Here is a 13,085-nt window from a genome sequence, read left to right on the forward strand (position 1 = left end):
GCTGGCCTGGACCAGGACCCCAGCCGCCGCGATGGATACGAATCCCTTGTAATAGCGGAGTTCCAACTCGAAAAGCAAACCGGTTGATTCGAAAACCACCATCCAGGCGATTCTCAATAGCTCTTTTAAACCGTTGACATCCACCCACCCCCAACGTGAATCGTGCCCCTTTCTTCTGCATCCCCCTCCCTGTTAAACTTGGGGTGATTGCTAGCTAGCTGTCAGATTTTTTTCCAGACGTGTTCTTAGCCCTCCATTTGGGGGCTGCTTTTATTGCTCCTTTGTTACCAGGCTGCCGGGTAGCTTTCCCCCCTTTTCTTTCTCGAATGCCTATTTGCCTAGTATCGGCTTGTCTCCTTGACAACGGCCGGGGAAGATTCAGAGCCCAGGGCGGGGGGAGGGGTAAGGGGCGGAGCCGGCGAGAGGGTGGGCAGGGAAGTGGTAGAAGGGAAAGAGATGCAGAGCGAGAGACAGGGAGACAGACAGCAAAGCAGATGGCCGCGCGAGGGGGCGGGGCACAGGCGGGGCGTGGGGGGACCCCGAGCGTCGCGAGCGCGACGGAGCCAATCAATTCCCTCAGCTGCACCGGGGCGAGAAAACAAGTGTAAACACGTAGATTCCCTCGCCGGGAGCGGTCGGGTAGTTTAGGGTAGAAAAGAGTTTTCCTTAGATAGGAAAGCGCATTTTTAGCGCAGGTTGGAAAGCCGACAGGCCCCAGTAACTGGCAGCGGGAGGCGGTTTGCGGGACGCTGCCGAGGGTGGAGGTTGCTGAGGGCTGCGCCAGGGTCCCCTCAGACTCCCCCGGCGTCGGGCCAGACGGGGGGTGGGGCGGGGGGAAAGCCCGGAATGCTCGAGGGGGTGAAGGCGGAGGATGGGGGAGGAAGGAAGGCCTGGGAAATGGGAAGAGGTTGCTCTGTCTCGGAAACTACATAATGGCTGGGAAGGACTGCCAAACAGGACTGAAACCGGTAGGAAGTTGTACAATGTAAGTACACAGTTCCTCAGGAGTTCGGTGTTCACACACCCAGAGCTAAATGTTTCAAATCCTCCTCTAAGTTAAAAAAAAAAATGTGAAACAGAACACCATTCCATGTTCGATGCATGAGACAAGGGCTCAGGGCCGGGGCAATGGGATGACCCAGAGGGATGGGATGGGGAGGGAGGTGGGTGGGAGGTCCAGGAAGGGGAACACATGTAAACCCATGGCTGATTCATGTCAATGTATGGCAAAAACTATTACAATATTGTAAAGTAATTAGCCCCCAACTAAAATAAATAAATTTATTAAAAAAATAAAAAAATAAAGGTAATTTATGTAAATAAGACTAAGGAACCCAAGCGGTCATAGTGAAAATGTAAAACTGGTAACCACACACTAGGGTATTTCTAAGATGTTAACGACCTGTATATAGTTTTCTCTAGAAGAAGAACGCTTTATTTTGTTTAAGATATCTCAAAATTATTTTTTTCCCTTATGTTAGCAGTAGAAGGAATTTTTAGAGATGGTTCCACAGATTCTTGAGGGACTACTGTATGCCGCACATACTGATGTAGGCCTTGTTTTCCCGTCAGTGAACAAGAGAGAGAAGTTCCTGGCCTCAAGGTACTTACTTCCCAAGCCTCCCCCGCACCCCCACCCCACCTGCTGCTTGCAGGTTCTTAGTTCCTCACAAGGTATGGAACTCTTGCTCCCTTGCTTTGTGTAGTGGAAGGGCAGAGTCCTAACCACTGGTTTTGTTGTTGTTGTTGAGTTGCTAAGTCATTTCCAACTCTTTGCGACCCCATGGACTGCGGAACGCCAGGCTTCCCTGTCCTTCACTGTTTCCCTGAGTTTGCTCAAACTCATGTCCGTTATGTCCATGATGCCATCCAAGCATCTCATCCTCTGTAGGCTACTTCTCCTCCTGCCCTCAGTCTTTCCCAGCATCAGGGTCTTTTCCAATGAGTAAGTTCTTCGCATCAGGTGGCCAAAGTATTAGAGCTTCAGCTTCAGCATCAGTCCTTCCAATGAATATTCAGGGTTTATTTCCTTTAGGATTGACTGGTTTGATCTTCTTGCTGTCCAAGAGACTTTCAAGAGTCTTCACCAGCACCACAGTCCGAAAGCATTAATCCTTTGGCACTCAGCCTTCTTTATAGTCTGACTCTGTACTGCCAAGGAATTCCCAAGGAGCTTGCATTTTAGTAGATAGTCTGCTTTAGAGGAAGTGGATTATCTAGTTTCATCTCTTCTCTTACCAAATGAAGAAACAGTCCCAGATATTGTCAGTTGGTAGAAATGGGAATAGAGCTCACTGCCTTGATGATTCCAAGTCTCCAGCTTCTTCCACTACTTCTGGTGCTTACCTTCTTTTGATGGCACAGATTTATTGGTAAGTTGCTTATTCATTCCCAGATTACTTAATTCAGCTCCTGCTGAGTACCTGGAAGGTGCTAGACATCAGCTGACACCCCTGACACAAGGGAAGAGGATGAACATGTCTGTCCTCCCTTGTAACTTCGACTTCACATTATTATCTCTTAAAACTTCTTAGAATATGAAGAAAGAGAACAAAGGATGGAATTATGTGTGGTTAAAAAAGAAAAAAGATGAGGGCCACTTTCTAGATTCCATTAAATATACCTTTTTCATTTGACATTCATTTAGCATTCATTGAACATTCATTTATTCAGAAAATACAAGATCCCACTGTATTTATGGTGTTATGCTCTGTTTTTCATCTTAGATTTAATATTATCTGAACTTTAATTCCACATAAGTTGATTAGTTTGAAATATAGTGTGGCTCAAAGCAGACACAGCCTCTCATTCATTCAATAGGTATTTTTTGAGTTCCTATCACGTGCTAGGCATGTGAAACATATCAGTGAACAAAAGAGACAAGAAATCTTTATGGAGCTTACATTTTAGACTAGGGATAAAAACAAAATTTAACAAATATAAGTAAGCAATTTATCTTTTTACCTTTTCATACTGTTCATTGGGTTCTTGAAGGAAAACTACTGGAATGGTTTGCCGTTCCCTTCTCCAGTGAAAGAGAAGAGTGAAAAAGCTAGGTTGATACTCAACATTCAAAAAACTAAGATCATGGCAGCCTGTCCCATCACTTCATGGCAAATAGATGGGGGGAAAAGTGGAAATAGTGACATATTTTATTTTCTTGGACTTCAAAATCACTGCAGACGGTGACTGCAGTCATGAAATTAAAAGACACTTGCTCCTTGGAAGAAAAGCTATGACAACCCTAGACAGTATTATTAAAAAGCAGAGACATCACTTTGCCAACAAAGGTCTACATAGTCAAAGCTGAGTTTTTTTTCCAGTAGTCATGTACAGATGTGAGAGTTGGATCATAAAGAAGGCTGGGCGCTAAAGAATTGATACCTTCAAATTATGGTGCTCTAGAGTACTCTTGAGAGTCCCTTGGACAGCAAGGAGATCAAACCAGTCAATCCTAAAAGAAATCAACCTGAATATTCATTGGAAGGACTGAGGCTGAAGCTCCAATTCTCTGGTCATGTGATGGGAAAAGCTGACTCATTGGAAAAGACCCTAATGCTGGGAAAGACTGAGGGCAGGAAGAGAAGAGGGTAACAGAGAATGAGATTGTTGGGTGGCATCAGTGAGCAAACTGGGAGGTAATGAAAGACAGGGGAGCCTGATGTGCTGCAGTCCATGGGGTTGCAAAGAGCTGGACATGACTTAGCGACTGAACAATAACAAGAAGCAGATTATATGGAATACTAGCAGTACATTAAGTGTTGGAAAGGGGGTGGGTCCAGAACAACGTAAGGAGGATGTGCATGCAGGATTGAAATTCTATATAGGAGGGCAGGAAAGGCCTTGCTCGCTGAGAAGATAAACTTTGAGCAGATTTGAAGAAGTGAGGGAATTGATGAGGTGCTTCTAACCTAACAAGAGAAATAAAAATTGAACAAAAAGATCACAAATAGGTAAGTAATTATAAATAATCACATGTGCTCTGAAGGGAAATTTGAGTTCTATAAGATTGTTTAGTTTAGTTAAGAGGGTTTAAGAAGGCCACTTTAAAGTAGGAAACCTAAAGTATAAGTAGGCGTTAGCCTGGTAAAGTGGTGGAGGGTTGTGTTCAGATGGAGGAAAGCCCCTGAGGAGGGGAGAGTTCAAATGGATTTTGGGGGAAGGTCAAGAGATTGGTTTGGACATGCTTTTGGATGCCTGTAAAATATCCTAGTGAAAGAGGTAAATGTGCAGATGTCAGAGTCTGGAGCTCAGAGTTTGGTTTGGAGTGTAAATAGAGATATGTGATCATTCCGTATGTAAATACTTTCTGAAGCCAAGTCATGAAAGTATACCAAGAGAGTGCAGAAGCACACCCTAAATACCTTCTACCTGAAGAGGCTGGGTAGATATTTGTCAATTATACCTTAATAAAGCATAGCATAATATAACAAAGTAATAAAAAAATAATTGAACAGTAAAAAACAAAAAGAGAGTGAGGCTGGGTAGAAAAGGAGGCTAGCTGGCAAAGAAGACTGAGAAGGAACCTCTAAGAAGGAGACAGAAAACCAGAAGAGTGTGGGGTCTGGAAAATCAGTGAAGACAGTGTCTCAGGGAGTGGTTAGTTTTGTCAGATGCTGTTGAGAAGTCAAATAAAGACTGAGAAGTTTCCATTGGTTGTTGCTGGTTACAGAACAGTATTCTGTATGCAGAATATAGAAGTTACTAGTTACAGGCTGCAAAGCAGTTTTTATCTTATGTCGAAAGTGGCATCCAGATTTAGTATGTTGAAGAGTCAATGGGAGGTAAAAAGAAGATGACAATATAAATAGTCCCTTCTTTATGAAGTTTGACTGGGTAGAGGGTGTAGATAGACAGGGCAGTAGCTATAAAGGGATGATAGAATATTTTTTGTTTGGATTTGGGTTGTCTTGGATGGAAGATAATATAGCAAAGTTGACTGCTTTGAAAATTAATCCAGTAAAAGGGAAATGTAACCGATATAACAGTGAAAAGGAATAATGAATGGAATGAGGCCCCTAAGAATGCAAAAGGGGGTGGAGATGTAGGGCACATGCTGAAATACTGAATTTTGAAAGACTCTGCTCCTTTCCTGTGACAGGGGAAGAAGAGGATGGTCAAGACTGACTCCCAGGAAGATGAGAGAGTTTCCTTCTGATGGTTTCTACTTGCCTTTGAAATTCATCAGCTAAGGGTGAAGAAGAGAAGTTTGAGTTTGATTATGTTACAGAAGGTATGAAATAGTAATTGGGAAGCATAGTATTGAGACTTTTGGGTGTAGTGAGATTTTAAAGCAGTAATGAGTGCCCATTTGATGTTGATAAATCCCGATGATGATTACTCAGTATATCAGTTTCTCTCTTGGTAGAAACTCTTTAAAAAAAAATTATTTAATTTTGGCTGAGTCTTTGTTGCTGCATGCAGACTTTTCCTAGTTGGCGACGAGCAGGGGCTACTCTAGTTGTGGTGAGCGGGCTTCTCATTGCGGTGGCTTCTTTTGTTGCAGAGCACAGGCTCTAGGGCGTGTGGGCTTCAGTAGTTGAGACTGTAATAAATATAACTATTCAGTTAAGAGTTTGTATGAGGGCTTCCCTGGTGGCTCAGTGGTAAAGAATCCACCTGCCAATGCAGGAGACAGAGTTTTGGTCCCTAATCCGGGAAGATCCCACACACCGCAGAGCAGCTAAGCCCGTGTGCCACAACTATTAAGCCTGCGTCTTTAAAAAATGATGTTAACCTTTAGAAATCACTTGTTGCAATCAGTAAATTGACAAGTTTTTATTAAACTACTGCTAAACCAGACCTCTGTAAGACCCCCTCCGTGTAATGGACATTTCAATGTCTTCAGTGCTCTGTTGGGCTTTCTGATGGAATGATTGGGAAGGATGCTGATGTTCATTTGCTCAACTGGTATTTGTTAAGCTTCTACTTTACACCAGGCACTGGGTAATAGTGCTTTACCTATAATAGCTCACTGAATCCCTAGAGGTTACATAATATGCTCAAATTTTTTGTTGCTTGTAAGTGGTCTGGGCTGGATTGGGTTGTGAATCCAGCTCTTGGTGGTTCCAGGGTTTGTGACAGTGTTTCCCTGGATACCATGCTGTCTTAGAGTAAGAATTTTATGAGATGTTTCCATTTCTCCTGGAGGTTATAATAATGCCCAGGAGACACTAAAAATTAACCAAAAGGCATTCAAGTTCATTTATGCATTGTGAGAGAAATACTTAGGGCCAGGTATAAAATGAGAATTAGTATTCAAAAATCACACACACACACACACTCAGAATCTGACAAATCAGATTCTTGAACCTGGCACCATCCTTAGAAACTTTATCCATAATATAGTTATTGCAGAGTAGATATTGGTATAATTAAATTAAAACACTTAAAAAATTAAGTTGCACTCAGAACTTACCTTTATCTTTTCTGGAGCCAAAAATGTGAGTCTGGCTGAGGGCAGAGTGAAGCCATTGGAATGTAGGTAAAATAGAGTGTAGAACTCAAGAGGAAGTTACTGTTGGGAAGGAAATCAAGACATGAGATGTGTCTGGGAGCTGAGACCAGAGATGAGAAGGTACAGACCTTCACAGCACTACTGTGGGAAGACTGTGAGCGTTCCTGGGAAGAAAATTACAACAGAGAATGCAGGGGTGATAAGAATGGGGTATTCTTCCATTAAGTCTGCAGTTGAAATTTGATGTACATTTTGATTGTATGTGCTGCATCGCTCAGTCGTGTCTGACTGTTTGCAATCCCATGGACTGAGGCCCCTTCGCCAGGCTCCTCTGTCCATGGAATTTTCCAGGCAAGAATACTGGAGTGGGTTGCCATTTCCTTCTCCAGGGGATCTTCCTGACCCAGGGATCCTACCCACGTGTCCTGCATCTCTTGCATTGGCAGGCAGATTGTTTACCATTGTGTCACCTGGGAAGCCTCTTTAGTTATATGATAGGTTTTAAAATGTAAAGCAGTATTATGTATATTTCATTTAATACTCACAGTAAATTCAGGCATCAGTTAATTCCCAGTTATAAGAGAGCTGAATAATTTGCCTGAACTCCTACTTATGGCTGCTCACACCAGCCAGTATCTTGTGGTCAGCTGGGACAGGCAGGGACTGTCTCAATGGCCCATCCTGCTGTCTCTGCCCTTGTGTAGAGGGCTCCCATTTTTCCATTCCCATTCCACCTTGATAACTTAATAAAAAGAGAGTCATGCCACATTTTAATTGATTTTGAGTTTCATTCTGATCGCTTCAAGTATTACTTCTATGCTAGTGACATTAAAATCAGAAATTCCTGTCCTAACTGCTACCCCACATTCCAGATCTGTATTTTCTGTGATATCATTACTGATCTGGGCATTGCTGTGGGTATTTCTCACCACTCTCTCAAACTCAGGTTATCATTTTCCCACTTAAACTAGCATCACATTATGAAAGGATTTCTTTAGTTTTCTTGAAGACATTTTTGACTCATTCCTCTCCTTCACTTTCCAGGCTAAGAATAGAACCATATGTAAGACCTTCTTCAGGATTCAGTATGACCAAACTAGTCTACTACCAATTAGAATTAAAAACTAAAACTAATGGTTCCATGTTATGTATGTATGTATGACTGAGTCCCTTTCCTGTTCACCTGAAATTATTACAACATTGTAATTGGCTATTCCACAATACAAAATAAAAAAGTTAAAAAAAAAAAACTAAAACAAACTAACCATCTAAAACAAAACCTGAAGCTTTTATGTGTTTGGTCAGCCCATAAACTTCTCTTTCCATCTCTACTATCTTTCTTTCACATTTTTGGACACAGTTTTTCTATGTTGACTATTTTCTCTTTAAAATTACCATTCATTAGACTTTATAAAATATAAAAATATTTCAGTAACAAGGAAAGTACTGGGATTTTCATTGTATAATTTATTGAAACTCAGAATACCCCATAGATCATCTTTCTCAAGTTATGTTGATTTTTTTTCCTTTCAAACATCTTTCATATTTTCTCAATACGTGATAAAACTGAAGTCAAGGTTTTTAATGCATCTGCCTAAATTACCTGATTGCTAGTTTCTCCCCTTTGTAGGGCAGTCTGTGCCACAAATATCTCCCTTCTACCTCCATTGATCAAAAACTGACTTTCAGTTACCCAGGATCTAAGCCTCCCTGCGTGACTTCCAAAATACTTTATAATCTGCAAATCTCCAGGCAGAGGATAGTTTGAGAGCCAATTTATTAAACTCTTCTCTATAATTGTTTCATCTGCCTTCTGGCAAAGAATTAGTAATTACGAGTTTTTAGTATAGCCCCATTAAATATTCTTTGTGGAGAGAAGGTTGAAGAACTTCTTCAAGGTATCTCATAATTTAAATCAATTTAGGAAGCAGTTCTCCATTGGCTTCTCTTTTTTAGGGGTGAAAAAGGAGCAGATTTCAAGGGGATGGTAGACTGATCTCTCTTTTTGACAAAGAGAGTCTTAACTTTGAACTTCTCATGTCCTTTTCTAGTCTCATATGTTTGACCCAACCGTAAGAACAATTGCACCAGAAGGGGCGAAATGTCCCCCTAAGAGGGAGAGAAGAGAAAACAGCAGCTAAAAAAAATCATAGACATCGCCTTCTGAGTATGTGGACAAGAACAGTTTTTCCTTCTTCACGAAAAAATTTTTTATATCTGTAACATTTCTTTTTCTCACATTGACACTTAATTTCCTTGGCTGGATCTCTCTCTCTCTTTTTTTTCTGCATTATTTTTTAAATGTCCTAAGTACTTATAGTGAATTTAAACTACACAATGTCTGTTAATTGACTAAAACAGGTAATAATTCTCCCTATATTCTTTTTTTAAAAAATTAATGTATTTATTTTAATTGGAGGCTAATTACTTTACAATATTGTAGTGGTTTTGCCATACATTGACATGAATCAGCCATGGGTGTACATGTGTTCCCCATCCTGAACCCCCCTCCCACCTCCATCCCCATCCCATCCCTCAGGGTCATCCCAGTGCACCAGCCTTGAGCACCCTGTCTCATGCATCGAACCTGGACTGGTGATCTGTTTCACATATGATAATATACATGTTTCAATGCTATTCTCTCAAATCATCCCATCCTTGCCTTCTCCCACAGAGTCCAAAAGACTGTTCTTTACATCTGTGTCTCTTTTACTGTCTCACATATAGGGTCATCGTTACCATCTTTCTAAATTCCATATATATGCGTTAGTATACTGTATTGGTGTTTTTCTTTCTGACTTACTTCACTCTGTATAATAGGCTCCAGTTTCATCCACCTCATTAGAACTGATTCAAATGCATTCTTTTTAATGGTTGAGTAATATTCCATTGTGTATGTGTACCACAGCTTTATTATCCATTTGTCTGCTGATGGACATCTAGGTTGCTTCCATGTCCTGGCTATTGTAAACAGTGCTGCAGTGAACATTGGGGTACACGTGTCTCTTTCAGTTCTGGTTTCCTTGGTGTCGCTGGATCGTACGGCAGTTCTGTTTCCAGTTTTTTAAGGAATCTCCACACTGTTCTCCATAGTGGCTGTACTAGTTTGCATTCCCACCAACAGTGTAAGAGGGTTCCCTTTTCTCCACACCCTCTCCAGCATTTATTGCTTGTAGACTTTTGGATAGCAGCCATTCTGACAGGCGTGAAATGGTACCTCATTGTGGTTTTGATTTGCATTTCTCTGATAATGAGTGATGTTAAACATCTTCTCATGTGTATGTTAGCCATCTGTATGTCTTCTTTGGAGAAATGTCTGTTTAGTTCTTTGGCCCACTTTTTGATTGGGTTGTTTATTTTTCTGGAATTGAGCTGCAGGAGCTGCTTGTATATTTTTGAGATTAATTCTTTGTCAGTTGCTTCATTTGCTATTATTTTCTCGCATTCTGAAGGCTGTCTTTTCTCTCTGTATATTCTATTTGTATTCTTTTCATTAGATGGCAAAAAATATCTGAAATTTTGAATTGACAAAATTCATGTTGTTATAATGTGATGTCTTGAGAGTATCTCATAATAAGCAAAAAACAATTATTATATTTTAGACATCTGTTTTTTGATAATAATTTGATATTTAGTTGATTCATTCAATTTAATGGGAGAAAACAGTGAAAAATTATTTGACACCGGATAGGCAAACATATTCTTATGTCTGTATCTTTCAGCTTAATTCTTTTTTTAAGTCTTTAATGAGTCTTTAGGATGACTCCATGAAACACATTAATATGTAGTTTATGTCACTGTATAAATATATATGTTCCATCATATATTATTTATATTTGAATTATATATATCACATGTAACTATTATAGTGTATGACTATGCATGGGGTAAAATAGGAAATTGAGAACATTGATTTCCATTGCCACTGTATCGACACTTATAGAAACAAGCAGCTTTCCTTTGAAATGATCACTTTATCAGAACACCCATCAAACAAATGCCAATCTTCAGATCAGTTTGGGGAACATTCCTCTTTAGTTGGAACCATATAAGAAACTGCTTCAATACTTCATAATTGTGTTTTATGATAAATTTTATTATTATAAACTGCATTATCAACTTGGATCACTCACTTTAATAATACTAACACCTTCTAGGTATGTGAAAACGACTTCAATTAAGTTTTAAAGTATAATTTTATTCACTGTGCTTTTGGTTGTCTCTAAAATTAATACTTGTCTTCAGAGAGTATGTCACTCTTGGGATGAAGTCGCTGTAGTATAGTGGAACTGCAGTATTTCAGGACATGGGTTCAGTTTCAGGGGCAATCAATTGGTAGCTATGTAATGACCTTCAGTAGTTGACAGGTTCCCTGAGCCCTTCACAAGATAGAGATAAAAATTTGTATCTTAAAGAGTTGTTGGAACAACAGACTGATTTTTGGAACAACAGACTGGTTCCAAATAGGAAAAGAAGTACGTCAAGGCTGTATATTGTCACTGTGCTTATTTAACTTACATGCAGAGTACATCATGAGAAACGCTGAGCTGGCTGAAGCACAAGCTGGAGTCAAGATTGCTGGGAGAAATAGAAATAACCTCAGATACGCAAATGACACTACCCTTATGGCAGAAAGTGAAGAAGAACTAAAGAGCCTCTTGAGGAAAGTGAAAGAGCAGAGTAAGAAAGTTGGCTTTAAGCTCAACATTCAGAAAACAAAGATCATGGCATCCAGTCCCATCACTTCATGGCAAATATATGGGGAAACAGTGGAAACAGTGGCAGACTTTATTTTGGGGGGCTCCAAAATCACTGCAGATGGTGATTGCAGCCATGAAATTAAAAGACGCTTACTCCTTGGAAGAAAAGTTGTGACCATTCTAGACAGCATATTAAAAAGCAGAGACATTACTTTGTCAACAAAGGTCCATCTAGTCAAGGCTATGGTTTTTCCAGTAGTCATGTATGGATGTGAGAGTTAGACTATAAAGAAAGCTGAATGCTGAAGAATTGGTGCTTTTGAACTATAGTGTTGGAGAAGACTCTTGAGAGTCCCTTGGACTACCAAGGAGATCCAACCGATCCATCCTAAAGGAAATCAGTCCTGAATATTCGTTGGAAGGTCTGATGTTGAAGTTGAAACTCCAATACTTTGGCCACCTGATGAGAAGAACTGACTCATTTGAAAAGACCTTGATGCTGGGAAAGATTGAGAGTGGGAGGAGAAGGGGAGGACAGAGGATGAGATGGTTGGATGGCATCACCAACTCAAAGGACATGAGTTTGAGTAAACTCCGGGAGTTGGTGATGGACAGGGAGGCCTGGCGTGCTGCAGTCCATGGGGTCGCAAAGAGTCGGACATGACTGAGTGACTGAACTGAACTGAACTGAAAGAGTTGTTAAGATAATGTATTATTGTTGTTTTAAGTTGTACTTTGTAAGAGGTTTTCTGTTGGGATCGGAGTGAAAATAGGCAGGAGATAAGAAGAATGTATTGAGATAGTACATGTAATAGCCTGGGACTCCCTAAGTCCTAGATAAATGGTGTATGTGGGGATTCTTTTTCATCTTGGAATAAGGGGGAATCACAGAGCTGTTATTAAGAACTTGTTTAAGTAAGTACTTGCAGTGAACCCATATCTTCACTTTTCCCTTGTGCAGAATTCCTGAAGAGAGAAGCTGACTTTAGAGACTAGAGGTGCTGGAAGGCAATAGAATTGGTAGTTGTCTTTTTCTTCCAGTAAGTCGGCTGCTGTCATGAGGGAGGTGAGATTATATTTCTCAATTAATATTAATTTTAATTAGCATTTAGAATTTTACATGATTAAGCAAATGCTGTATCTCCACATTTTTTTTTATAACTATCTTTTCTTAATCTGTGCTTTTCCTGAAATATCCTGCAAACCAGCGCTGTTTAATGTAAGTCAGTGTTTTGCCCTCTTCTCTGGGACATCGCTTTATCTGAGACTTAGCTGGGAGAGACAGCAGAGAGATGCCAGAATAAACAGCAATTTGAAAAATTCGAATTAGATTTTTTTTTAATCCCACCCTTTTCATAGAAAGTACAGATAGAGTAATGAGTTTCTTCAGGTTCTCTCTCTCTCTTTTTTCCTTGAGTGCTAATTAAAAATCTTATTATCAACAATCTCTTAATTATTTATTTATGTGCTGGGTTTTTCTTGGCAGTATGTTGTTATCCATATGCAAATTTAATTTCTGCAGTTTTTTCTTTTTCCTCCAGTTTTGAGAAAATATTAAAAAGAGATAATTTATAACAAACTATGGTCCTTGCTATGATTATCATCATCATCATGATTTCAAAATGTAAAACGTGTATACCAGGAGGTAGGAAGCATCAGACATGCTCTCTGGTGTAGCAGTTAAGAATTTTACAATCACATAAACTTAGCTTTGGGTCCAGGCTCTGTGAGACAAGCACTGGTATCATTTCAGTGATAGGATAGATACCAAGGCATGGAAAGCTTGAAGTGATTTTGCTTAGATCACTCTGAAAATAAGCAGTGAAAGTGTTCCAGGGGCCTGGAAACTGAGTTTAAAAATGCCCTTTCCCTTACAGAGCAAGAATTTTAGAACTTCATGGAAGATTGGATATCAGATTCAAATTGTG

General features: G+C 40.1%; 1 long non-coding RNA gene across 1 annotated transcript in view; it reads left to right on the forward strand.

Annotated features, from left to right (window-relative positions):
• The first annotated feature begins 395 nt into the window (after positions 1-395).
• The window catches only part of LOC145521252 (uncharacterized), a 74,050-nt gene continuing 61,360 nt past the window's right edge, over positions 396-13,085 (forward strand). Inside the window, exons 1-3 of the long non-coding RNA XR_014065267.1 lie at positions 396-985; positions 1,482-1,603; positions 5,102-5,233. This is a non-coding gene — a long non-coding RNA (uncharacterized LOC145521252). The remainder of the gene's footprint in view (positions 986-1,481; positions 1,604-5,101; positions 5,234-13,085) is intronic.

The sequence above is a fragment of the Giraffa tippelskirchi genome, chromosome 9 (genome assembly GCF_054371585.1).
Source record: "Giraffa tippelskirchi isolate mGirTip1 chromosome 9, T2T-mGirTip1v1.2.pri, whole genome shotgun sequence".
In the NCBI taxonomy this organism is placed as follows: Eukaryota; Metazoa; Chordata; class Mammalia; order Artiodactyla; family Giraffidae; genus Giraffa; species Giraffa tippelskirchi.